The sequence below is a fragment of the Lissotriton helveticus genome, chromosome 6 (assembly GCF_964261635.1).
Source record: "Lissotriton helveticus chromosome 6, aLisHel1.1, whole genome shotgun sequence".
In the NCBI taxonomy this organism is placed as follows: Eukaryota; Metazoa; Chordata; class Amphibia; order Caudata; family Salamandridae; genus Lissotriton; species Lissotriton helveticus.
The window spans coordinates 1,933,224,430-1,933,249,925 of NC_136067.1; the positions used below are offsets into that span (position 1 = coordinate 1,933,224,430).

At 47.7% G+C, this 25,496-nt stretch overlaps 1 protein-coding gene across 6 annotated transcripts in view; it reads left to right on the forward strand.

Moving 5' to 3' along the window:
- The window catches only part of NCOA1 (nuclear receptor coactivator 1), a 986,743-nt gene that overhangs the window by 692,700 nt on the left and 268,547 nt on the right, over positions 1-25,496 (forward strand). The window lies entirely within an intron of this gene.

Sequence of the window (25,496 nt, forward strand, 5' to 3'; positions counted from 1 at the left end):
ACTCTGGTCAGCTCTCTTCTTATATCCTACCTGTACATCAACTCTATGCATTGTGTATTTTGTTTCCTATTGAAGGGTGCGAACTGTAACAAAATATGTTCTAGTTTTCTGCTCCAGAGAGTTATTCCGCATTCTTTAAAGTTATGTCTTTTGAGACTGTTTTACACGTCTTGCCAGACTACTGTTCCTTCCTGCAGATTCCTCACTTTTAGAGCATCCCCAGAGTGGATCCGGAGTGTTTTTCAGCATAGCCCCTGTTTTCTGGTAGGTGGTCTCATCATGAAGCTCCACATTGACTCTGCTCCTCCACATAAGTGATGGGAGGATCTGCATATAAGCACCACCCAAGTGCACTGATGTCCGTTTTTTCTTTCCCCACCTTTGTACGTGGGTCTGGAGATAGCTCCTAACTGACAGCTCACCACAAGGCAAGGCTGTGGTGATTGGGTTTAGGCCAGGACTCCAAGTCGCGCTGGAGTATGCCCTTATGCACCCAAAGGCGATTTGGGATTGTAAAGCCAAGCTGTAAATTGCCAAACATCGCAACAAGTCATGTAATCCCGATTCAAGGTGGAGAGAGATCTCACTTTCGGGGCCACTTCAGTGACCGGTCTTTATTGCGGCCCAAGTCTTCGGGTAAGTCTAAGTCCAAAGAGAAACATGAGAAGTTTGAGGGGGCCAATCTGAGAATTCACAAGAACGTCAGAGTGCCCTTTGGTCTTGCACCTGGTCTCCCACCAGTGACCCAATTTCCATGGCCGTCGGCGAAGCTCACCAGATTTAGGCATTTAAGGAAGCCATATGCAGAAGAATTGGCACCCTGCCACCTCGCTCTGGCTCATTTTCGGGCATCATGGATCTGTGGAGCCTTTCAGTCTGGATGCTGCAGAGGGATCTGCCTTTGGCGCTATCTGTGCCTCCTGAACCCGCCTCAGGTTCAGCTATGAGTCCAGGGCCGAAGTCTGGCTCTAAAATCTACTCCGATACCTAACACTTCGGTGCTGCCGATGCCGGAGTAGGAAGCAGATCCTATTGTCTTGTCTGACTCCGAAACAAATCTGCCTTGACTGAGGTCATGTCCTGGAACAGATCAGACACGAACGGCCCCTGTTCACTCTGACAAGTCTACACCTTTCCCTAAGAGCTATCCTCCAGTGCTCCAACAACTTTTCAGATCAGATTCTGCCCTAAGCCAGGCAGCTTTTGGCGACTATGCAGATGACTGGGATGAATTACTCTCAGAATATGAGGACAATTTCTATTTGGACATTCATTAGGCCACAGGACTAGGTTGTCGCCTTGTCCCTTAAAAGAAGGGGTGGCTTATTTTCTGTGGTTATCAGGTGGGCAGCTTGACTCCTGGGCTCACAATTGCCATCTTTCGGGGTGAAAACAAGTATCCTCAGTGAAGTTTTGCAGCCTGAAGTTTTTGAGCCTTGCTGCCCTTCAATGAAACCCTGATTGACACCCTCGTGGGCACCTGGGCTAAACCTTGCTCCTTCCCTCCTGTGAATCAACAGGTTCCACAACACCACAGAATGGCTCCTGGTGACCCTGCCATTTTGATACAACACGCTACCCTGAAGAGCCTGGTGGTTCAAGCTTTCACTAGCAGGATAAAGATTTGAAGCAATTTGAAGCATTTGGGAAGAAAGTGCGCTCCTCTAATAACCTCGTAATTCGGTCAGTCAATGCCAGCTGTTTGCAGTATTGAAAATGGTTGCAGAGATCTTACCAGCAGTTAGAAGTAATTCCTTGCCAACTTGGCACAGATCTTTCAGGATGGCTAGGATGCCGCCAAATATGTCATAAGACAAGAGCGAGACATGAACAACAGTTTAGGCATAGCATTTGACTAGCCTAATGCTCCAGCGACACTCATGGATCAGATCTATGGGCTTCTCGGTGACGTCCATGCATCACATATGAATATGTCTTTTGACTGAACTATTTGGCGAGAAGGCCTACTCCGCTCTAGAGATCTTTAAAGAAGGTAGAGACACAGTGTGCTCCCTCGGTCTCTCCACACCTGCAAGGCAATGTGGCCAGCAGTTTCACCCCTTTCAAAGCATCGCCAGGGGATTCGCTTGTAGGCAACACCAAGGCTTACCACCCCAAAAATAGGCATCCCAGTCCTTTTGGGTTTGTGGTAGGGGCTCACAGCGTCCAGGTCGCAGGGATAGTGAACCTCCCAGTCCCCTGTCTCTTTGGCAGCAGCCTTTTAGCTGCTTTAGTTAGCCCTTAATGGCACTAGACCACCTTCTGGGAGGCATAATCAGTCAAATCCTCCACAGATGGCATGCCATAACATCTGAAAGGTGGGTCCTTCAGATAAATCAATGGGGCTACACCCTGCCTTTCCTTTTCCACCTTCTACTTCTTCCACCTACATCAGAGTGGCTTTTTGGAGGGGGCGGGAACACCTGCCCATTTCACTGTAAGATGTTAAAGCTCTGTCTGCAAGAAGAGCCATAGAGAGAGTCCTAGCTCTGGAAATCTGAACTGGATAGTAATCCAGTTATGTCCTTCCACTGAAAAAGGGCTGAGGTCCTTATCCTATTTTAGAGTTTTAATCTCCCAATTTCTTCTTGTGCTAGGACAAATACAAGATGCTTATACTTGCCTTGGCTTTATCTATCCTGGTTGGTAGTGCTGGACCTCCAAGACTCCTTTTTCCATGTTGCCATCTTAAGATGGTTCTTGGTTCAGCCTGTGACCGCCTCTGTTGTATTCTAATGCGATCTCCAGTATGTTGGGCAGCAGGCAATCTGCCTTGGGGTCCAATCCCGAAACACTATCTCAATGTACTTAGCTAGCTCCCTTACTTCTTTTTACTGCATCCACATGATGCAGTTAAAATAAAGATGTTACATCTGACATCCAAAGCACAGGGAAAGGACACAACAGCTCCCCAGAGAACTCGCTGGACCTTTTGCAAACAGATAGGGCCACTGGTGTCTTGAAGGCGTCAGGAAGTGGCGGTAGTTGACGTCTATTCCTTCTCAGTGCCTCACTAGAGGGCGGTTGGGGGGGCGAGGGGGAACTAATGGGGAAAAATGAAAAGCAGGAGTATGTGGTAATGTATTCCTTTCACATCTCCGAGGTATTACAACAAATGCTTTTCAGGATAAAAGGCTGAGGAACTGTGTAATGAAATTTTGCATTTAAGCCCATTAACTTAAGTGCCTGGCTTTGACGCGGTGACATTTTGACTTGCAGAATTCCACATATTTCGAAATGAAGCATCGTCGAAAAACGTGAGCAGATGCCTTAATTGATACCTTTACTTTAACAGGGACACCTTAGCGTGCCTAATGAATCTAAAATGTACTCCAAAACAGGGGCGGGTGCTCTGAACAATAAGGAAAACCGTGGCCTTCATTCTGTCGTTAGATACCCCGTCGAGTAATGAGAAGCTTTTCAACCAGGGAAATGATCCCACTGAAGTGGCAAAGGTTGTTATCCTTCGCATCTTCCTTCATGCTAAGCACTGGAGTGATGGCGCGGTGGTTTAAAGAAGCGACGCGCGAATCTGTGCAAAATGGTAGGGTCGCAGGCGAATATCACATTATGAAAGTCAGCAAGGCACGTGTTTGTACACTGGAAGCAGAAGGAGTAACAGGAGTTATAGGAATATATAATATGTCATATTATGCAATTCTAGGTGTTCCTAATATATGTAGGATTATGGATAAGCAGGCCCTGATTTGCAAAGGGCTTCCATGTGACTGTGGTTGGATGATGCGAATGCGCGACACCAAACATCCACAGGCTGATTCCTGTGGAACTAAACCTAAGGTAATTGCCTTAGTGTTTGTGGTGCGGTTCCTTAAAGTGCGGCGCCACAGAACATGGAAGGAATCTGAGGGCGGCCTCCATGTTCAGCTCACACTTCACTGGTTTGAGAACATCTTCAGGGTGTTTTTGGTGGGCGAGAAAACGCCTGGATAACATGGAGCGGTTACTGGCGTGAAATTCATACACCTCGCTACAGGTGTGAGTTTTAACCGGGTCCACGTTTGGGCGAACTCATCTGCTCGTTAAATACAGGAAAGACATTAACATGTTTGAATTGTTTTAGCACTAGGACTTTCGAAGCTAACAACTGATTCTTAATTCCTACACCTTTTCATAGCTCAGAAGCCAACTTTGCTGCTCCCTGCCATCTACTTCTGCCACCCCACAACCCCTGAGCCTAGAACAATTAAAGGTTCCTGAGCAGGTTGCACTATATGATTCAGTGGCTTCAAAAGTTTAAGCTTTGCAAACAAGGATGTTCATGGCAGCCATGAATTTAAATCTGAGAGCTTTGACACAGGCTGTTTGTTTCACGTTTTTATGGCGAGTAAATACAATATTAAATCCTGATTGATATTTTCTGTCACATTTTCAGCTTCCTCCCAGCTGCTGCTCCTAGCCCTATGAAATTCAAAGTACATTAGTTTAACCCTTAAATATTAGTCATAGTATACTATGCTGCTGCTTAAACTAAGTGGTTAAAAGATACGCAGCTGGCGGTTGTGCTGAGTGGGAAGTCTGACTTTGATGCCCCCAGGTTTAGAGCTGGGCTCTTGGCGGTGTCTGGCTGGATGACAGCCAACTGTCTTCAGCTGAACACTAAGAAGACTGAGATATTGGTTGTTGGCAAGCACTGTGACATGTGGAGTGATGAGTGGTGGCCTCCTGAGTTATGTGTTACCCCTACTCCGGTATCGGAGGTAAAAAACGTAGGGGTCTGGCTGGATTCTGCCCTTAGTTTCTGCGCTCATACTAAAAAAGTCGCAGCTACTTGTTTCGGTATACTTCGAGGACCTAGACCCACTTTGAAGTTCTTCGATGCCCCTACCAGGCAGTTGGTCATCCAGGTCACTATTTTGTCTCAGCTCGCCCGGATGCAGCGCCTTCAAAATGTTGCGGCCAGAGCACTGGTGGGGCTTCTGCTCGGTGAGTGCAACCATTCGGTCTCTTCATTGGCTGTCTATGGCGCAGAGGATTCATTTTAAAACTCTGTGTCTCTCTTTTAAGATTCTCAAGCTGTCTTCCCCTCAGATTCTTGAGAATCTTCTCATTCCTTATGCCCCTTCGCGCATCTTGAGATCTGCTGGTCAAAATCTGGTGGTAGTGCCTCGGTTCAAGCTGTGTAGAGCCGGAGGCCGGTCCTTCCGGGTTATGGCTGCTAAACTTTGGAACTCACTTCCGCCTCATATCCGTGCATTGGATGATTTGCTCACATTCAGGAGGGTCATAAAAATTCACTTGTTCCCTAAGGTCCTCTAAATTCTGACTATGGCCTGTAGTTTGTGTGATGTTATCCGTGTTTATCTGCCTGTCCAAAAGCGCCGGGACGGCCCTTTGCTGGGGCAGCTGCGCGCTATAAAAATCCGTATAACATAACATAACATTGCCCTAGTGCAATGCTTTTTGGAACCAACCCAGCTCTACTCTAACGGGGCCTTTCCTTCACCTCCAGTAATTGCGAGAAATAGAATCCCTGGACCCCACGAGACATCCCAGAATCGACTCAGATCGGCCTTAAACAGCTTCGCCTTGGTTTCATTTGAATATAAAGCATACCTGCAGACATTTAAATTCCTGAACGAATTGTTCAGAGTTTTCGAAAATGGCTTGATTTAGGCTCTCAAAACATATCTCCATAAATGCCACAATCTAGACGTGTGCGGCATCTCAGTAGTAATCCCATGTTACCATCCCATGTTCGCAAAGGTTGCATTAAAGTTGTGGCATGGAAGCCCCAATTTCCTCTTCCAGTTTATCTATAAACTGTGTAACTGATATAAGTTTCTGGCATGAGTGAATTCCTCTCTCCTTTATTGGTATTTTGGAAATGTGTTGATAGTGTTTTAATAACCATTTTGGTGCAATTTGCACTAAATGGAAATGCAACAGAAATCGCACCAGACTCCAAAGGCAAATCCAGCACGGTGATTCTGTTTAACATCTGTGCCTTACCCTAAGGCCTGCATAAGTGTTTCAAGTATTCCACTCTGCATGGTATACATTGTTGTTAATCTGACATCGGCCAGCATAGCCTGTCACGGCTCACATGCCAATTCTGTGCCTACGAGCTGGGATTGCTTAGGCATGAGGGGTGACGGTAGGCTTCTGGTGGTTGAAGGTGTCCTTGGGGCTATGCCCTTGACAACATGTATTTTTTAAGCAGCTTGTGGAAAGAGATTCCTGCTGTGATTGGTAAAGCTATTTTGAAGATCAATTTTTAGGCTTTTCCCATCTTTCTAAAATGACTTTGTGAACTAAAAATCACGTTGTTTTGTAGTCTGTATGTTCTCGGTCTGATCCTCCACTGTTGATATGTATATATTCACCTCTTTGGCACTTTCTGCTGTATTACGGACGTCCTGTCTCAGCAGGGTCATATCCAGGCCAATTTTCTCCATCTTTCCCTTTAGGGTGTATTAAATGTCCGTAATGGCCTGCTGTGGTGTATGTGTGGAGGAAGTTAAATTATCCTCAGGTCCAGGCGAGGAGCCCTCAGGTGTGACCCCTGCTCTCTCTAAGTGGCTTTGGGGTATCTATCCATTTTGGTTTGAGCCTAGTGTCCTTATTTGTCTCTCACCATTGTAATTGTTATTGGGTTTGAGAGGCCATGAATTTTCTTCAACGGTCTGGCTGCCCCTCCCATGCCCCACCCTACATGCACCTTGCAGCCACGGCTGGCTTCTCTGCTCTGGATATACCAAATTGTGAGGCTTCTTTCTTACCCTTTCCATAGCCCTGCTGTCCATCAGATACCCAGCCTGCTTCAAATCTGCTGGAGGTCGTACCTCATGCTTCTCCTCCATTGCGGTCCCTGGATGACCCGTGGAGGGCACCAAAGCCCTGCCTGGTGACTTTTATGGGCATCGCCCCCTCCGCAGGCCTCGCTCTCTTCTAGGTATGTCAAGCTGCGGGACACCTTTCGTACCCTTTCCACAGCCCTACTGTACACCATGTTCACCCACCTGCTCACAATCTGTCGTTGACTGTACCTCACATCCTCCCTTCTCTGCATGCGCCAGCAAACTTGCAGAGGGCACCTAAACCAGACTTCGTGATTGTTGTGGGCATCACCCCCTCAGCTTGTTGGCTCATTGCTTCGCTCTCTTGCAGCTTCCTGTTGGATGTAATCAGGTGTGCCTGTATGCGCTGCTCCTTCGTCCATCCGCTGCTCCTTTGTGCGGTGTGGTTAAGCCTTCTGATCCCTGCCTCAGCACCCCATTAGGCAGTCAAGCCACTATGGCACCATGCAGCCGCTATCTTGGGAGTGCCAGAGTCGCGTAGCTCGGCTTGTGCTGCTGCCAAATCCTGCCTCCCTGGATTTTCTTGGGCTTCTACCACAAGCCCCTCTCTTGCCTTAGCTGTGCTAATGTTATTTTGGAGTCTCAGATTGGATTCTTACGCCACGATGGTGTTTGATAGTGGGGAAGACTGCGGAAGAGCTCAATTATACGTTCACCATCTTGGCTACAAAGCCACACTCGTTCTCAAGAACCTAAAAAAAAGACTTTCAGGTGTTTGTCGAAGGGGAGCGTCACTCTGCATAAGTCTGTCGAGAGAAACATGCAGTGAACGTAATATTGTTTTGCAGCAGATTTTCATATTTGATATTGTGGGAATAGGTGAGACAGTCTATCGAAACCTCGGATTTGGTTTTTTTCATTAAAATAGTTAAACGTGCCCAATTGAAAAGCAGGCTCGCCTCTCGTATTACTTTGCCTGGCATGCAGTGGCACCGGTAAGCTTTGTCTTCTTGACTTTGTCTTTTGCACTTGTAGTTAAGTGTGTGCAGCCTTGCCAATGTCAACATTGAGAATGAAAGGGAATTTGGCATGGCTTTGTTGTTTGTTATTAGAAAGCCCGACTTGTGCCTCCAAATTATCTTCCACATCTTACCTAATTGCCGATTTAAAGCCCTCTAATATTTACTTGGGTGCGGCAGTGTGAAGAAAATGTCCGGATTCCTCACCGGTGCAACAGATTGCTTGTGAAGAGTGGCATCAGTGGTCCGGCCTGCAGGATGGATCCACGGGCTCGAGTTAGGCTGCACATACATAGTCGCGAGGTCAGTGGAGCTATGAACACAGTAACGAAGTCCAAAGGAATACGCAGAGAAATCAGAAGGTGTAGGCACCACATTATGTAAAACTTAAGTCCACGTTACGTAAGTTTCAGGTGTATTCTATTAGCCCGGTTATGCTTACGAGCAGGTAAACTATTGATGAGCAAATTGAAGAGGGATGATTGGAGGTTTCCACACAAGAATATCCAGACAAGGAGCAAAAAATGGAAGGCTCGTTTAAGAACGTCCTTTTTGATTCATAAATGTCTGGTTGGTGGAGACATTTATTTGGCCTTGCAGGTGCCTTTTTTTGCTGAGATGTTCAGGGTGACTTTTAGTGATGCAGCAGGTTTTGAAGAGGATATGGGATTTGAGAGGGATCCAGTGTAGCCAGATGAGAGCATGAGCTGTTTATTCAATGATTTTGTGCAGTCCGGTGTTGGTGCACATTGCCACTATCCATGTGTGATTGAAACAGCGATTGGACAACAGTCAATTAGTGGAAGGAATGAAATGCTAGGTTCTGGAGAGTCTGAGTAGTTAAAAGCAAGCATGTTGTCATAGGCTACAGACATAATAGTCCAGTTGAAAGCCCAGGGCATTAACAATGGGACTAATGCCAGTGAGATTCTGAGAGGTACCTTTGAAAGACCAGAGGAGAATGACCCGAGGCCAGGATAAAGAAAACCATGTTGACCTCACTGTTGGAACTGCTGTGGATAGATGATCTCAGAAAGTGGACTGGGGCAGGGAGGGTTTGTGATTCATTATGGAATGGGGTTGTACTACTTGGAGTGCGGTCTTCACTGTCTGGGATAAATAAACCTTATGATATTGTAGGTGGCAATTATGAGTTAATGTTCCCTTAAATGGGTGATGTTTTGGGTTGGTAGGAAAATATATATATTTTTTAATATTTGGTCTCTTTTTGTTTGTTTTACAAACCTCTAAAGTGTAGTGGTTTGGATATCTGTGTTCTCCAAATATGAGTATGCATATTGCTGATTACCTCGTATTAAAAAAAAAAAAAGTCAGTGAATTGAGACTTGTTCTTTATTACGGAAGGAGATTTCAAACTGTAATCTAGATGGAAGGTATTGTTATATATTTCCTTTTTATTTTTGTTGCGTCAATGTTTTCTTCTGTCTTATTGAGACTGACGTTGGAGTCCCCACCATGGGCATGAAAGCGGGTTTCAGACTCCCACTTCGAGACGCTGGCCACTTTTTCTTTGTTTTCCTCCACATGTTGAGGCAGGCCCCTGCTGAAACAGGGAAGAGATAGGCTTCCGTGCACTAATGGACAAATTGCAACATAATACATTTCAAACCATTGAAGGACTACCTTGGGGTAAGTGGAGCATGAGAACTGAACACATGTCAATTTTTAAAAGAGTATAGTTCGTTTTTATAGTGTGTTTCCCGACCAATCTCTGCGTGCCCCGGTTGTGTATCGTCTAACCGTTTCCATGATTTCTCTCTCCTACCTATTCTCCTTTGTCTACCTATACCAATGTAAAGCGCTCTGATACCCTCCGGGGTCATGTTCGCTCTATACAAAACTTTAAATAAAATAAATAAATAAAATAAACCTATGCAGTATTGGTTTTAAAGCACCTGAACTCCTCTTGTGATTCGATAAGAGGCATTTTCAAGCAAGGAAGTGTTTTTTGAGCCCCATGATGTCTGAAACTGTTGGCCGTTCTTCCAGAACTTTGCAAAAGCTCTAGTTTGATTTTTTTCATTCTGCTTGTCACTCCACAATGGATCGGCCGCCTTTCTTTCACAGAGCTGTTTATGACCACCTTCTACACAGATGCATTTTAGACACTCTGGCCTTGCTCTGTGCTCAAAATAATCTTTTTGTTAATTATTAATTTGTATATAGTTGCCTGACTTCAAATTTTCCTCTCTGGGGGCCAGATGTAGGTGTCAAAATACCGGTCGGAATCGGCCAAAAATACCGATTTTCGGCCCTTTCCGACCGGTAATTTGACATTGGTATGTAGGGGCACTGAAAACATACAGATTCGGTAATTTTACCGAATCGGTAAAATTACTGATCTGTAAAATTACCGAATCTGTATTTTCCTATGTAGGTAGCACTTCTAACAGTGCTACAGGGCCTTTAGAATTCGTTATTTACCATGTAATACAATTGCATGGTAAATAACGAATTCTTGTGTACATGCACATCTGTGCATGTACACCTGTGCCATGTGGCACACAGACATGCCCTAAGGGCATGTCTGTGTGCCACATGGCGCACAAGCCAGTTACAGGGGTGCAACAGGGTGTCAAAGTGACACCCTGTCCCCCTTTGCAATTCGGTATTTTTACCGATTCGGTAAATACCGAATCGGTATTTGCTATTCAATCCTATGGGCTTCAAGGCCCATAGGAATCAATGGCAAATACCGATTCTGTAATTACAGAATCGGTATTTTTTACCGAATAAATACCTACATCAGATTTACCGATTCATGAATACCGAATCGGTAAAATTCGGTATTTATGAAGCGGTAAATCTGATTTACCTACATCTAGCCCTAAGTGATCTAGTAAGTTTTGGTTGTGCCTGATAGTTCATGATTTCAATTCCTTCTCCTACCATTCAGTTTCAATTTCTCTCACTTATAGCTTTTGTGTAGCGTCTAATCCATTTTGTTAGCATTTTATGTTTACGGAAGAATAACTATTGTTGTGCCTGGATTGAGGTATGAACACACAGCAGTCACATACACAGTTCCAGCTTGTGCTGCTTTCTATAAGTGTCACACTTGTGTTACTTTGATATATTGTCCATTGCAAACCCTGGGGATCCAGTATCTACCAGGTCTGCGTATTGGGAATCACTAAATACTACGGTGTTTCCAGAGATGCCAAGCACGTGTTGCATCACCACTGAAAGCAAATTACAGTGTACATCTGAGGGAATGGGTAATAATACCTCAGATACGATGTACTGTACTATACTTCAGCACCACAGCTGCCAGTGGGCACAGGGACACATTTCTGGCATTCAACATAACTACAAATACTAAGGATATATATACCTGAAACGCCTCCAAGATGTTGGAAACCTTGTTCAAACAGTTCTGTAGATGGGGAGAATGGGGGCTGGAGATTACTTGGTTAGGCAGATCTGCATGAAATGTAGTGGACTTTCTCCTGCGTTATTTAAATGTGGCCCAGCCCCTCCGTAGGAAGATTCCCAGACAAAGTATTTAAAATTATTTGGCAGAAGTTGGAAGTCTTCTTATAGAATAATAAACATCCACATGTAGCCAAATCAACGCTTTGTGCCCTGGTAGTCGACGGAGCCCTTGGCTTCCCAAATATTGAAAATGGATGTCCAGGCTCAGTAGATACTGCCCAGTCTGGAGTGAACGAGGGAGTGCCCAAAGAAACTGAAAGGAAAAGAAGTAGAAAAGGAACACTCTACATTTCTTACTATGGTTCCCTCAAGGTCAGAGACACATGATAACGCCTTTTCCTAGGACCACACTACTTTCCCATTTGTGTCTGATGCCCATAGAGGCGAGGTGTTGATGCCAATTGCACATTACGTGATCATCCCCCAACCCCAGATGTGACAGATAAACTTTTTTTTCAGTGGAGTCGAGGCTGCCTCCTAATACTAAAGGATCTTGATCATGCATATACAGTTCATAGCCATGTAACAGGTTGTACCTCAATCCACTTTAAACTAATCCAGCTATTCTATTGGGATAATGAACCCAACATAATATGAATGGCTCTAGAAACTTAATCCTGATCCAAGATATATTTAACTGAGGCAAATTGTCCAGGGGCACATCAGTATTGTACAAGGTTATGTGTAACGCTTTGATCACTCAACCACATGCATGCATGGCAAGTGTGAGGCTGGCTTGGAACTCTTCATTCCTGATTACACATGGGCAATAACATGAACAAGAGTAGCCCATTTCAAGGAAAATGCATATAAGATCATGATGCCCTGGTACTACACTCCAGTGCGGCTCGGTGGCTGGGCATGGTGGTCCTGACCGCCAGGGCCGGACTGGGAATACAAAACAGCCCTGACAATTCAGTTGGACAGGCCCTGGGCTAGGAGGAGGGGAAGGTGCTAGTGAGAAGCACTGCTGCTGCTTTTGTTACACTGCTTCAAAACCGCCCCCCGGTAACAAAAGCAGCCCCCACCACTCAAACATGTGCCCACTGGGAAAACGCCCGGTGCCCACTACAGCCGGGCCAGCTCTGCCGACCGCCTTTAGAGAGGGTGTGGACAGTTGTGTACACTGGAATGTATGTGATAGCTATGGGCCTCTACCAGCTGTGGTAACCTTCATGGGGGAAATGCAGAAGATTATCGGAGAGATGTTGTGACAAGATCTTCCATTGGCCCTGCTACTTTACCTCATGGGCTATACGGGTGATGCCCCCTTCTCGAATCCCCAGGGTAAACTTGTCATACTCCTAGTAGCAAGGCTCACTGTGGTCTGGGAATGGAAATCACAACAAACAATCCCCATAAAGGTGTGGTGGACTACAAAATAGCACATAGAACATGTGATGAAACACTTGACTGGCCTGGTTAAGGGCTTGCTGGCAGAATCTGAAAAAGTGTGGGTTTCCTTTAGGGTATATTTAAGTTGTGAACCACATTTTAATAGGGCCAGGAGCTTTCAAACTGGTGCAGTCTCCAGATCTTACTTAAATGGGCACCGGTCTAGGAAATATTTCCTCACCGATGTTGGCTCCTAAGTCCAGTAAATAAAAAATGTCAACCTAACCTCGAGCTTCTCTTGCGAAGGTTCCCTACTTATAAGATTCATATTATAATTGATGCACACGTGCGATTGACTATATCTGTGATATTTTACTGCTACTACATCAGAATGCCATTCTATGTTTGTACCCTGCACATCTTAAAAAAACAACACATGCGTACATTTGTTAAAAGTCAAATTGCATTCAAGTCAAGTCAAGTCAAGTCAAATATTCTTTATTTCGGCTTTGATGCCATAAAAGAAAAGCATTACATTTTAAATTGTAAAACATTATCTAAAACAATACATTTTATGTTGGAAGACAATCGGAGCAGAAATAAACAATATTAAAATCATAGGATGGACTTCTGCCTAAATCAGTGCAGAAGATATTTCTAATCCTAAACCAGGATCAAATTACAATTTATATCCCAATTTTTTCCTTTGTAGGAAAATACTATGTAGAAATCTACTGACACTAAATGATATAGTTTGCGAAGAATTTGTTGTCAGGATTCTCAATGCCTGTGAACATGACCTAAGGCCCAACAATAGACATATTGGTTTAATCCATTTTTTCCTGGCTTGGGCATACACAGGACAAAAAAAGAGAATATGTTCTACATTTTCTATCTGATTTAGATAACACAAAGAGCAAATTTCGTCAGTTGCTAAGGACGACGAGTCTAGATTTCTAGCCCAACGTGCCAAAGTTGTCTTAATTAAAAGATTCCCATATCTAAGTTTTAAAAACAAAGTTTTGGCAATTGGAGGCTCTATTTCATCCATAAAGGTCTCAAAAAGTGGGACATCCTTAAAACTTAAAAAGTTTGAAACTAACGTCCCACCATTAATAGCACTTGTAGTCCTATTCACTATAAAGGACCAAAAGGCCCTTTTTAAAATTAGTTTCGGATTTGAGGGTAGTTGTTCAGGATTCTCCCAGAAGTGTTTCAAACCAATGTTACTGAACCAAACTTTAACATGCCTAAGCCATGGAATTACTTTTAGACTATCCAGTGCCATAATTTCTTTTAGCCCGTCTCTGTAATCTTGGAGTTCGGGAACATGCCATAATCTGACCCAATGCATTAAAGGTCGGATCACCACTTGGTGGTCAGTTCTTTTAAAATTTAAATCAAATTGCAGAGGTACTAATGGAGTACCTCTAGGGACCCTTACTAAGCTTCGCATGAAGTTATTATCCAGGACACTGAAAGTATCCTTGGACCCCGGGCCCCAGATTTCTGCACCATATAGGACCGCTGGTTGAACTTTAAATTTAAAGAGTTCAATCACTGGAGACACTGCTTTACTAGTGCTCAGGCTTTGTTCCTTAAGAATTGGTTTTACGTTCTGGGCAAATATCCGTTTGCTTTTTTCTATTTGGACTTTCCAGGAAAAACTCGAATCAAGTGACACCCCTAAGTATGAAAAATGAGGCACCGACTCGAGTTTTACTCCTTTTAAAGTTAAGCAACCCTTGTCTGATTTTGCTGGATTTAGGCTCATGCATTTGGTCTTTTTCCCATTAATTTCCAGCCCCTTCTTACTGCAGTATTCACTAAAAGTATTCAACAGTGTCTGGAGGCCTTTTTTGGTTTGGGAAATCAGGATAGTATCATCAGCAAATAGTAGTGATGTTAACCTTGCGCCGTTCAGTTTTGGTGAATCATTATTACATCCCTCTAGATATGAGGGAATGTCGTTTACAAAAAGGGAAAAAAGCGTGGGGGCCAGAACGCAGCCCTGGCGAACACCGCGCTCGATAGGGATTTTTTGGGTTAATTCGCCATTTGGACCCCATCGAATTCGCGCAAAATTCCCTTCATGTAATTCTTTAATCTGAACTATTAAATTGTTGGGCAGACCTGCTGCAATCAGGGTTTGCCATAAAAGGTTGCGAGGTACCAAATCAAAAGCTGCCCTCAAATCAACAAATGCAACATATAAGTGACCCCTTTTAATCTTTACGTACTTCCAATAGAGGCAACAAAATCTAAAAATCTGATCTAGTGTACTAATTTTAGATCTAAATCCGGCTTGGAACTTGGTTAAAATTGAATTTTCCTCCAACCAATCACTCATTCGCAATAGAATGTGTCGTGAGTAAATTTTCTGGAGGATATCCATTAAACTAATTGGCCGGTAATTACCGGGGTCCATCCTATCTCCTTTTTTAAAAATTAAAACAATTTCTGCTCCCTTCCAGCTTTCTGGAAACTCTAAAGTGCAAGATAGCGTATTGCACAAATGATTAATATAGGGTGCCCAAACTTTTAGGTCATGCTTATATAAATCCCCTGGGATTTTGTCGAGACCTGGAGCTTTGCCCGATTTTATTTGGCTTATTGCCAGCTCAGTTTCCCCTAATGTAAAGTCAAGCTGGTCTATTGATGTTTCATAGCTTGGGAAATCCATGACCATATCGGAGTCATCATACTTTTTATATAAATTGGTAAAGTGATTGACCCAAGTTTGTTCATCCAAAAAGACGTCCTTGACCACTCTACCGACGTTATTGCCATTTGCTACTAGCCTCCAAAAGGCCACATTGTCATGTGATTTGGCTGCCAGCAGCATTGCGGCCCATTTGTCTTCCTCCCATGATATTTTGGAAGCCCTCTGGATAGATTTATATTTGTTCCTTGCTTTTTGAATATCCAACAGGGATTTAAATTTGACAGCCATTAAAAGTTCCCTTTTGGATTCTCTGCACAATCTATCGTACCAGGGTTTACTGTGAGACAAATTCTGGGTCTTTTGCTGTTTCTTTTTCGGCATTTTAGTGACTAATAGTTTAAGATCAGTAAAGAATTTTTGGTGTATTAGCAAAAAAGAGGTTTTAGTTTCCTCTTCGAGCGTTAAGCCTAAATAGGGTTCGAAGGTCCCCACAAAGAGTGTATAGATTTCTCTGAGGATATCACAATGGTCCAGTATAAAAGGCCACTTTAATGATATCCTATTATTACTAATATGGATCTCGACAAAGTCACCACTATTTTCCTGTAATGGGGGCAATTGGGCTATATCATTAAACAAGGATGCGTCTACTGTAAGATTTAAGGGGAAATGGTCACTTTCTAGCCTCTCAATTACGTCGAGGTCCAGAAGATACGACCACGGGGGTATAGAAGCGATCACAAAATCTAGATTACTTTTGTAGTTAGCCCTGCAAAAGGTTGGTTTCTTCAAGCAGTCAGACGGTAACCGTCCGTTACATGCCCTCAAACAATACTCCGTGCATAGTTTATTCAATTGGAGCGCCAGAGCTGAGCATTTAACTGGTTTGACGTTCTCCAAAATAGGGATATTGTTCGCCTGATCTTCCTCAGCAAAGATGTCGCTAAGGCCCAAAACTGGCTCAAAGTTGCAATTTAAATCACCAGCCACAATAATAAGATCCTCCCTTGGATCTAGTCCACTTAAAAAGTCATCTAATTTGGCTAAGGTTGGTGATACACTTGATAAAGGTAAAGGCCTATTATAGATATTTATTAAAAATAGTTTTTTCCCTTTACACGTTGTAACTTTTAATGCCAGTATATCTATTGAGTTTGTGTTCACCACCTCAATATTTACCCTTAAGTTTACTTTTACCCAAGTCAAAAGACCCCCCGAAGGCCTTCCGCTTCTAGATGGAATCGCACCAATTCCATATGTCTTATACCCCACTCTGTGCGGTATATCAATTGCCCAAGTTTCCTGTAGCGTACAGAAATCAAAAGATTCAATGTAGCTCGCCCAATCTGGGTCCCTTAGATTTTTTGCGACTCCGGCTATGTTCCAGCAGACTAGTTTTACTGGTTCCCCATTTCCAAATGGGGTCTCTAGGTGGACCTTTAGTGCCTCTCTGGGACATACGGGTGCCACAGTATGCACTACCAGGGCTAATTCCTCAGGCAATAGCCTTTCCCTCGTTGTACTATGGGGTATTACTGGTACATCTAATTCTATACATCGTTCTCCTGGGGTTATTACCTCCCTTGCTTCAAATTTCTCGAAAGGGGGCTCAGAAGGCACTGTTGCTTTAATTTCATTGATGACAACCTCAACGGTAGATTTTCTCATTCCTCTGTCCTCGCCCCCCCATACAAAAACCATCAATCACAATCCTCTAGACCACTGAAAATATTGAATCTATTATAAGTCTCTAGGGGAGTAAATGGTATGAAATGATCCATCCCTCTATTAGGACCATTCTGAGTTCTAACTGGGACATGGTTCCATGCGGAGAATTCTGGGGCTGTCATAGAATAAGGTACAAACTGCAAGTTCCTAACATTCTGCAAGTTCCTAAAATTCTGCAATATGGGAGGACCCAATGTATATTGGCTGTTCCCTAAATCTTGTGCAATTGGATAATTGGATGGCTTGATATAGGTTGTATGCTGTATTGGTTGGTGCTGAGATGGAAACACCACAGACCTAGGGTAAAAATATGTTAGTGGTCTGGGGACTATAGAGTTGTTAGAACTATCTGTTGGCCAATTTAAAATATATTGGACAGCATTTGGGTCCCTAAAATTCACGACCACCACGTCACCATCAATGTTTTTAGGTCTGCCCCCCAACCATTGGAGACGTCGAACATGGATGATTTCGCCATTGATATGATTAGCGATTGGCCTGTGAAGTCTGAGCCAATGCATAATCTTATTTTTCAATTGAGCGAAGCCCTCCCGTTTATTCTGTTCCAATACTGTTCCAATACTGGCACCCTTGTTAAGACTACCACATAGGGTACTGCATCAGGTGGTAGTTCTGGAAGTGGAGTTCTTCTAGGTTCCCCCCCTGTATACCTAGAATCCCCCATGCCCCTTGATGATCTGTCCAAGGATGTTTTAGCCACATTGTTGGAAGTTTTACTAATACTAGTAGACGGCAACTGGTTTCTTTGTGGAGGTAAATTGGGGGGTGGGTTTTGTTCCACAGATACTATGGTCCCCGGGGGCTTTAGGGCGGTTGATTGTGACAAAGGGATAGGAATAGGAGCTGTTATCAGTGGTTTGGGGGGTAATAATATACTCTGTGATGCATCATTCAGTACTAAAGTAGATGCTTTGTTTTGTACAGTATTAGTTATTACATCCTCCTTTCCCAAAACCTGTTCAATTTTGCACAATCTACACTCTATTTCCATCAACCTCTCTATAATTGATGCAGAGTAAGTTTTTACTAAACTTTCTAAACTTAACAAAGTTACAGAACCCTGGTCCTCATTGGATACAGTGGCAAGCATACTAGTGTCCATGCTATCCTCCTTGTTCATAGACAAACTTGATAAAGAGGGAGGTATAGCATGCACTCCATCCATGGCTGATTGAGCTGTATTAGATTTTGTGTCAATAGTTGTAGCCTTTTTGCCAAAATCGGAACAGCTCAGCTTGGGTTGTTTCGAATCCCCCCTTTTCCGCCGTTTTTTATTCGGCGGTGGGCCACAGATCCTGGGCAAGGGCATAGGTTTTTTTGCTCTATTTTTAACTATTTTTGCGTGGGCCAAGTCGGATGCCTTTAATGCACTTGAAGTGCCTAGTTCGATTACAATGGGAAATCCATTCACAACCACTTCGGGGGAGATATTCAATATTGGCACGACATTACTTGTTTCCAAGATCTGGCTATTCGATATAAGTATTGGAGCATCAGCTATTGGGACAATATCAATTGTGTCGATAGTGTGAAGGGATGCCAAAGAAATTGGCTTACTTTTCATGCCTTCCACGGAGCGGCGGCGTTCCGCTCGCCGCTCCGCCAGGGTAGCTTCCTTGGTAGTATCAGGGGTAGATTTTGTAAAGTACTTATCCAAAGTTCTAATCAGCGGTACTCCCTGTTTATCCAACACGGGCGACTCAACAGTAGGCGTTGATGCAGACATTAGTAACAAGCAGCCACAGTGATCAATCAAATAAGAAACAACCCAATCTCAATCGGTTTCAAATGCATGCACGTCCGTGAAATGTACAGGGGTGGGCCCAGTCCGGTCTCCTCGGTGCTCTGAGGGTCTCAGAGGGTCCGCCCTTAGTCCGGGCTTTGTCCCGGGATATGTCCCGCACACGCGTCCCGCTCACGCGTTGGAGCACCAGGTCTTTATAAGATAGGCTGGGTAAAGGGGAGGGGTCACGGGAAGAGGCGGCAGGTGTGCCTGTTGTCCCGCCCACAGCCTGGTGGGCCTCGCAGTCCCGTCCTCGAACACAGCAGTCTTTCCCCTAACGCAGCTTCACCTGGCACAAGGCTGACTCCCAGCAAGGTCCAAGGGCACAGATTTCACGACCTCCTCAGCGAGCGGCTCCCGCAAAGCGGGGGCCGCGAGGAGTTATCAAAGGAGGTGATGATGAAGGGGAGGGGTCACGGGAAGAGGCGGCAGGTGTGCCTGTTGTTCCGCGCACAGCCTGGTGGGCCTCGCAGTCCCGTCCTCGAACACAGCAGTCTTTCCCCTAACGCAGCTTCACCTGGCACAAGGCTGACTCCCAGCAAGGTCCAAGGGCACAGATTTCACGACCTCCTCAGCGAGCGGTGCCCGCGAAGCGGGGGCCGCGAGGAGTTATCAAAGGCGGTGATGATGAAGGGGAGGGGTCACGGGAAGAGGCGGCAGGTGTGCCTGTTGTTCCGCGCACAGCCTGGTGGGCCTCGCAGTCCCGTCCTCGAACACAGCAGTCTTTCCCCTAACGCAGCTTCACCTGGCACAAGGCTGACTCCCAGCAAGGTCCAAGGGCACAGATTTCACGACCTCCTCAGCGAGCGGCTCCCGCGAAGCGGGGGCCGCGAGGAGTTATCAAAGGCGGTGATGATGAAGGGGAGGGGTCACGGGAAGAGGCGGCAGGTGTGCCTGTTGTTCCGCGCACAGCCTGGTGGGCCTCGCAGTCCCGTCCTCGAACACAGCAGTCTTTCCCCTAACGCAGCTTCACCTGGCACAAGGCTGACTCCCAGCAAGGTCCAAGGGCACAGATTTCACGACCTCCTCAGCGAGCGGCGCCCGCGAAGCGGGGGCCGCGAGGAGTTATCAAAGGCGGTGATGATGAAGGGGAGGGGTCACGGGAAGAGGCGGCAGGTGTGCCTGTTGTTCCGCGCACAGCCTGGTGGGCCTCGCAGTCCCGTCCTCGAACACAGCAGTCTTTCCCCTAACGCAGCTTCACCTGGCACAAGGCTGACTCCCAGCAAGGTCCAAGGGCACAGATTTCACGACCTCCTCAGCGAGCGGTGCCCGCGAAGCGGGGGCCGCGAGGAGTTATCAAAGGCGGTGATGATGAAGGGGAGGGGTCACGGGAAGAGGCGGCAGGTGTGCCTGTTGTTCCGCGCACAGCCTGGTGGGCCTCGCAGTCCCGTCCTCGAACACAGCAGTCTTTCCCCTAACGCAGCTTCACCTGGCACAAGGCTGACTCTCAGCAAGGTCCAAGGGCACAGATTTCACGACCTCCTCAGCGAGCGGCTCCCGCGAAGCGGGGGCCGCGAGGAGTTATCAAAGGCGGTGATGATGAAGGGGAGGGGTCACGGGAAGAGGCGGCAGGTGTGCCTGTTGTTCCGCGCACAGCCTGGTGGGCCTCGCAGTCCCGTCCTCGAACACAGCAGTCTTTCCCCTAACGCAGCTTCACCTGGCACAAGGCTGACTCCCAGCAAGGTCCAAGGGCACAGATTTCACGACCTCCTCAGCGAGCGGCTCCTGCGAAGCGGGGGCCGCGAGGAGTTATCAAAGGCGGTGATGATGAAGGGGAGGGGTCACGGGAAGAGGCGGCAGGTGTGCCTGTTGTTCCGCGCACAGCCTGGTGGGCCTCGCAGTCCCGTCCTCGAACACAGCAGTCTTTCCCCTAACGCAGCTTCACCTGGCACAAGGCTGACTCCCAGCAAGGTCCAAGGGCACAGATTTCACGACCTCCTCAGCGAGCGGCCCCCGCAAAGCGGGGGCCGCGAGGAGTTATCAAAGGCGGTGATGATGAAGGGGAGGGGTCACGGGAAGAGGCGGCAGGTGTGCCTGTTGTTCCGCGCACAGCCTGGTGGGCCTCGCAGTCCCGTCCTCGAACACAGCAGTCTTTCCCCTAACGCAGCTTCACCTGGCACAAGGCTGACTCACAGCAAGGTCCAAGGGCACGGATTTCACGACCTCCTCAGCGAGCGGCTCCCGCGAAGCGGGGGCCGCGAGGAGTTATCAAAGGCGGTGATGATGAAGGGGAGGGGTCACGGGAAGAGGCGGCAGGTGTGCCTGTTGTTCCGCGCACAGCCTGGTGGGCCTCGCAGTCCCGTCCTCGAACACAGCAGTCTTTCCCCTAACGCAGCTTCACCTGGCACAAGGCTGACTCCCAGCAAGGTCCAAGGGCACAGATTTCACGACCTCCTCAGCGAGCGGCTCCCGCGAAGCGGGGGCCGCGAGGAGTTATCAAAGGCGGTGATGATGAAGGGGAGGGGTCACGGGAAGAGGCGGCAGGTGTGCCTGTTGTTCCGCGCACAGCCTGGTGGGCCTCGCAGTCCCGTCCTCGAACACAGCAGTCTTTCCCCTAACGCAGCTTCACCTGGCACAAGGCTGACTCCCAGCAAGGTCCAAGGGCACAGATTTCACGACCTCCTCAGCGAGCGGCTCCCGCGAAGCGGGGGCCGCGAGGAGTTATCAAAGGCGGTAATGATGAAGGGGAGGGGTCACGGGAAGAGGCGGCAGGTGTGCCTGTTGTTCCGCGCACAGCCTGGTGGGCCTCGCAGTCCCGTCCTCGAACACAGCAGTCTTTCCCCTAACGCAGCTTCACCTGGCACAAGGCTGACTCCCAGCAAGGTCCAAGGGCACAGATTTCACGACCTCCTCAGCGAGCGGCACCCGCGAAGCGTGGGCCGCGAGGAGTTATCAAAGGCGGTGATGATGAAGGGGAGGGGTCACGGGAAGAGGCGGCAGGTGTGCCTGTTGTTCCGCGCACAGCCTGGTGGGCCTCGCAGTCCCGTCCTCGAACACAGCAGTCTTTCCCCTAACGCAGCTTCACCTGGCACAAGGCTGACTCCCAGCAAGGTCCAAGGGCACAGATTTCACGACCTCCTCAGCGAGCGGCTCCCGCGAAGCGGGGGCCGCGAGGAGTTATCAAAGGCGGTGATGATGAAGGGGAGGGGTCACGGGAAGAGGCGGCAGGTGTGCCTGTTGTTCCGCGCACAGCCTAGTGGGCCTCGCAGTCCCGTCCTCGAACACAGCAGTCTTTCCCCTAACGCAGCTTCACCTGGCACAAGGCTGACTCCCAGCAAGGTCCAAGGGCCCAGATTTCACGACCTCCTCAGCGAGCGGCTCCCGCGAAGCAGGGGGCCGCGAGGAGTTATCAAAGGCGGTGATGATGAAGGGGAGGGGTCACGGGAAGAGGCGGCAGGTGTGCCTGTTGTTCCGCGCACAGCCTGGTGGGCCTCGCAGTCCCGTCCTCGAACACAGCAGTCTTTCCCCTAACGCAGCTTCACCTGGCACAAGGCTGACTCCCAGCAAGGTCCAAGGGCACAGATTTCACGACCTCCTCAGCGAGCGGCGCCCGCGAAGTGGGGGCCGCGAGGAGTTATCAAAGGCGGTGATGATGAAGGGGAGGGGTCACGGGAAGAGGCGGCAGGTGTGCCTGTTGTTCCGCGCACAGCCTGGTGGGCCTCGCAGTCCGGCCTCGAACACAGCAGTCTTTCCCCTAACGCAGCTTCACCTGGCACAAGGCTGACTCCCAGCAAGGTCCAAGGGCACAGATTTCACAACCTCCTCAGCGAGCGGCTCCCGCGAAGCGGGGGCCGCGAGGAGTTATCAAAGGCGGTGATGATGAAGGGGAGGGGTCACGGGAAGAGGCGGCAGGTGTGCCTGTTGTTCCGCGCACAGCCTGGTGGGCCTCACAGTCCCGTCCTCGAACACAGCAGTCTTTCCCCTAACGCAGCTTCACCTGGCACAAGGTTGACTCCCAGCAAGGTCCAAGGGCACAGATTTCACGACCTCCTCAGCGAGCGGCCCCCGCGAAGCGGGGGCCGCGAGGAGTTATCAAAGGCGGTGATGATGAAGGGGAGGGGTCACGGGAAGAGGCGGCAGGTGTGCCTGTTGTTCCGCGCACAGCCTGGTGGGCCTCACAGTCCCGTCCTCGAACACAGCAGTCTTTCCCCTAACGCAGCTTCACCTGGCACAAGGTTGACTCCCAGCAAGGTCCAAGGGCACAGATTTCACGACCTCCTCAGCGAGCGGCCCCCGCGAGGAGTTATCAAAGGCGGTGATGATGAAGGGGAGGGGTCACGGGAAGAGACGGCAGGTGTGCCTGTTGTTCCGCGCACAGCCTGGTGGGCCTCGCAGTCCCGTCCTCGAACACAGCAGTCTTTCCCCTAACGCAGCTTCACCTGGCACAAGGCTGACTCCCAGCAAGGTCCAAGGGCACAGATTTCACGACCTCCTCAGCGAGCGGCCCCCGCGAAGCGGGGGCCGCGAGGAGTTATCAAAGGCGGTGATGATGAAGGGGAGGGGTCACGGGAAGAGGCGGCAGGTGTGCCTGTTGTTCCGCGCACAGCCTGGTGGGCCTCGCAGTCCCGTCCTCGAACACAGCAGTCTTTCCCCTAACGCAGCTTCACCTGGCACAAGGCTGACTCCCAGCAAGGTCCAAGGGCACAGATTTCACGACCTCCTCAGCGAGCGGCTCCCGCGAAGCGGGGGCCGCGAGGAGTTATCAAAGGCGGTGATGATGAAGGGGAGGGGTCACGGGAAGAGGCGGCAGGTGTGCCTGTTGTTCCGCGCACAGCCTGGTGGGCCTCGCAGTCCCGTCCTCGAACACAGCAGTCTTTCCCCTAACGCAGCTTCACCTGGCACAAGGCTGACTCCCAGCAAGGTCCAAGGGCACAGATTTCACGACCTCCTCAGCGAGCGGCACCCGCGAATCGGGGGCCGCGAGGAGTTATCAAAGGCGGTGATGATGAAGGGGATGGGTCACGGGAAGAGGCGGCAGGTGTGCCTGTTGTTCCGCGCACAGCCTGGTGGGCCTCGCAGTCCCGTCCTCGAACACAGCAGTCTTTCCCCTAACGCAGCTTCACCTGGCACAAGGCTGACTCCCAGCAAGGTCCAAGGGCACAGATTTCACGACCTCCTCAGCGAGCGGCACCAATTCCAAATAGAGACGTTATGTTACAACAAGCTCCCTCTTCCTCACCACAGATCATGCAATTTGTGTTTTTGTTTACACAATTCTCCCCAATGCTCATAAATCTAGGTAGGGGTCTTCCAAAGCGACCTCAGTAGTATCTGGGGACCAAAACTATGACCAACAAAATGTGTCCTGCATATGCACATTTTAGCTTGGTGCCTGGTGCATGTCGGGGAGTATGTTTAATGCCTATTTTTAGAATATAGCACTCTCAGTGGTTGCATCTATATTGTTTATACTTCCTGCAAAGATCTGCAAACACTGACATACTATACTCTCCATGGAGATTCAGCCTTAAAATGTCTCTTTCACTGTGTGCGTTCAGTTGGTGCTTGTGGTCCTCCTGTTTTTGGCGCTTCATTCTTGCGATTGTAATGTAACAACAATTTATGAAGCTTGACTATTTCCTAAGGAGAAAGCAGCAGATCATGCATGCTGCCATGTAGCTCACGATCTAGGAAAATCTAGAAAAAAACAGGTTTTAAGTGACTGTGGACCTGCCCACAGCAATACTGGCTCTCAGTCTGGCAATGCAAGTGTGGAGCATAATCTTTCCATAGACCTCAATTCACCAAAGTGCCAGTGGTGACATCACACACTTTGACTCTGATGACATCTCAGGGTTGACCGCTTATACCAAACTTACTTCCTGAACAACCTCCTATTTGCTCTTGAAATGTAGAGTAAAGGCATGGTGTGGGCCATGTAGATAGTAAACACGTCTCTGAGCCCTACTTATTATTTCTGCCGTGCCTCTTTATCTCCGAGAACAAGGGTAGGTAGTACAAGCAGTGCCAGGGGTTAGCTACTGCGGTTGTATATCGTTTGAGAGGATTCATGTAATGTGCATACCTTTAGATCACATGCTTTACTTCACATGGGATTTAGTTCAGACTAATTGATTTATGTTCAGCTAGTTTGGATTACTTGGATTTTACCTCCCTAAGGCGACCAACAAGCCTGCCATGGGGGATTAACTGGTGGGTGCGGTCATTTCCCATGCACTGGTATGCCAGTGTATATTTATTATTTTCAGAGTATGGCTTTCCTTCATTCTTCCCGTTCAGAATAGAGAAACATGGCCTAGAGCCAGGCACCTTTCAGCTCAGCCTCTTGATCCCAATTCCATTTCCTCCTCATCACACAGGAGTCGTGCTTGCCATGCCCTTCTTTAGGCAGTGAAAGCACAGCTCTGTAAGCAGAGTGCTCTTAGGACATGAAATCAAGGAGCATGTCATAAAAGCTTGGGGATGCCAGTTTTTGATCACGCCGCTCTGTGTAACCGACACTGACTGTACACTCAAAACCCTCTAAAGGCTTTTCTCTGCCCCAAACAATTGGCAGAATGGTGTGTGCATTCCTGCCTGGCAAATCCTTTGTTTTCCTACGTCCCTCAAAGACCCATTTTATCTTTTGGTTCTGGCTATTTCATAAATCTGTCTTACTTCACTTTACTGAGCACCTGCTCCTCACCTACCCAGACGTCCCTCTCTCCATTGTGTGCTTTGTAACCAATATAGCCTGTTTATTCTGTACATGTTAGGAGCCAGGTCTGTTG